Source organism: Nomascus leucogenys, chromosome 4 (genome assembly GCF_006542625.1).
Source record: "Nomascus leucogenys isolate Asia chromosome 4, Asia_NLE_v1, whole genome shotgun sequence".
NCBI lineage: Eukaryota > Metazoa > Chordata > Mammalia > Primates > Hylobatidae > Nomascus > Nomascus leucogenys.
In genome coordinates this window covers 21,812,559-21,815,072 of record NC_044384.1, presented here as the reverse complement: position 1 = coordinate 21,815,072, position 2,514 = coordinate 21,812,559, and the positions used below count along the sequence as shown (strand labels likewise).

At 45.0% G+C, this 2,514-nt stretch overlaps 1 pseudogene; it reads right to left on the bottom strand.

The window, feature by feature from the left end:
* Positions 1 to 606: 606 nt before the first annotated feature.
* Positions 607 to 1,005, bottom strand: LOC100593766 (annotated as a pseudogene).
* Between the last annotated feature and the right edge of the window lie 1,509 nt (positions 1,006 to 2,514).

Genomic DNA, 2,514 nt, shown 5'->3' with positions numbered 1-2,514 from the left:
AACATGAATATAATTTTTAAATAGGAAAAGTAAAATTGCATTTGAAATGAATTTCTCAATGAGCTAAATGAAAGTATTTGTTCATGTTTTCCAGTGAGCTCACATATATGGAAGTGAATGAGACAGAGTTAGCAACAATTTTATTTTTATCCTTAATTTTATAGATTCAGGTGCTGGTAAACATTGGCTTACATAAATAAGTAGGAGGAAAGAGAAAAATTTCTCTTACATTAGTAGCACTCAATTCTCTAAGCTCCTTCTAAGGTATCTGCCAAAAATCATATTTTCCATCTATTAGTTGACAGCTCAATTAAGTACTCCTTCAATTTTGTTCAAGGCAAGGAACTAGAAACCATTTGACTTGCAGAAGGATTTGTTACTCAGTCATTAGAACCACTTATTTCTCTTACTCTCTAGGAAATACACCGAAAAGCTTTATCAAGATTTACCAAGTGATTCTTAATTATAACAGTTTCTTTGGAAGCATATTTTCATACCTGCTATATTCAGAAGAGGTTGGAAAGCCTGAAATATCATTAATTTCAATTCTTGTTTATAAACGTAATTTAAAAATCTGTAATTTTTTTTTTAAGTACAATTTCCATTTTATTTTCCTCCAGAGAATAGTCTGTCTTCAGTCTTTAAGAACTCAGCTCCTTGCATGGGCTTTGGTGGGGGATGTGGGGCAGCACCCATAGGTCTAAATCGGGGTGGGGGTGTTCGGTCCTTGCGGGCTTCACAAGATCGATTCCTGACTACTTTGCTGTGAATTGCACAACTCACACAGTAATGTAGCTTCACATACAGCTTGGGAAGCACATAGGCATCGAAGACACTCACTTCAGAAATGTGCCTGACTGCTGCGGCCTCCACTATGTTTCGAATGATGAATTTCTTAATGGCCTTTTCCTTGGGCACGCATCAGGCACAGTTAGTGCAGTGAATAGGCTGCACGTGGCCGTGGCCCTTTTTGGCACGACTGTTGTTCCTTCTTTTCTTTGTCATCTTGGAGGCATGGACCAGAGAGCAAAAATCTATACTTTTTAAACTATGTGCTTGAACGTGTGGGCTCTCCCCACCCTGCCCCCCAGTTTCAGTCATTCAACATACAGAAAATGTCTGCCGTGTAATCAAAATAGCAAGGCCAGGTCTCATTGTCAAAACAGACTTACTTTCTGTTAGAAAATGTCCAGCTTTGCCAGGCACAGTGGCTCATGTCTGTAGTCCCAGTGCTTTGGGAGATTGAAGTGAGCAGATTGTTTGAGCCCAGGAGTTCGAGACCAGCCTGGGCAACACAGTAAGACCCGATTTCTTTCTTTCTTTCTTTCTTTTTTTTTTTGAGAAGGAATCTTGCTCTGTCACTCAGGCTGGAGTGCAGTGGCACGATCTTGGCTCACTGCAAGCTCCACTTCCTGGGTTCAAGCAATTCTCCTGCCTCTGCCTCCAGGTAGCTAGGATTACAGGTACCTACCACCACACCCGGCTAATTTTTGTATTTTTAGTAGGGATGGGCTTTCACCATGTTGGCCAGTCTGGTCTTGAACTCCTGACCTCGTGATCTGCCCACCTCAGCCTCCCAATTTCTATAAAAATAACATTTAGCCAGGTGTGGTGGTGTGTGCTTGTAGTCCCAGCTACTCAGGAGGCTGAGGTGGGAGGATCACTTGAGCCCAGGAGGTCAAGGCTGTAGTGAGCTGAGATCTTGCCACTGCACTCCAGCCTGGGTGACAAAGTGAGACCCTGTCTCAAAAAAGAAAAAAAATGTTCAACTTTATTTTTTAATGCAAATCTGTTGACTTGCATCCTTCATGATGGCAGCCTTGCATTTCTGATTGAGACATGGAGAGCTGGGCTATGGAGCCCCACCACGAATGTCTGGATGACAATGTAATGGGGTCCAGGTGAAGAAAGGCTCAGCTCTGTCAGGGCATCTGCTTTGTGCCCATGGGCTCCACTTTAGGAGGGCTGCAGTCTTTGACAGCCAGGGCAGGGGGTGGCTTATGGGGGAAGAAGGGACCCGTGTTTGGGTGGGTTCGCCAAGAAACAGAACCACGATGAGCTTACACATGCAGAGACTTGGCATGCAAAGACTTTATTAGAGGAATCAAGGATGAGAGAAAGCGAAGGTGGGGTGGCAGTGCTGAGGAAGGCTGGGACTGGTCAGATGGCAGTGTGAGTGTGAGGCTGCATGAAGGAGAGAGGGTGGAAGCATCCCAGGCTGCCGTGCACCCTTAGGAAGTTTCAGCAAGGCCACCAGGGAATTCGCGAGTCAAGGCTAGCCATCGGAGGAGTCCTGAGTCTACCAGGAGCAGATCTGCCTCAGTTTCCCAGTCACATTCAGCAGCTGGCTGAGAGTAGCTCATGGTGATGGAATCATGTACATTTGTGCCAATGGATTTCAGAGAGTGGGAACAGGGGCCCCTGAGTGAACTGAGCTACCTGGAGCTGGAGTTCTGTGAGGAGCCTTCTCATGGCCACTCCAGGAAATGTTTGAATGAAACTGGGCATCACTTC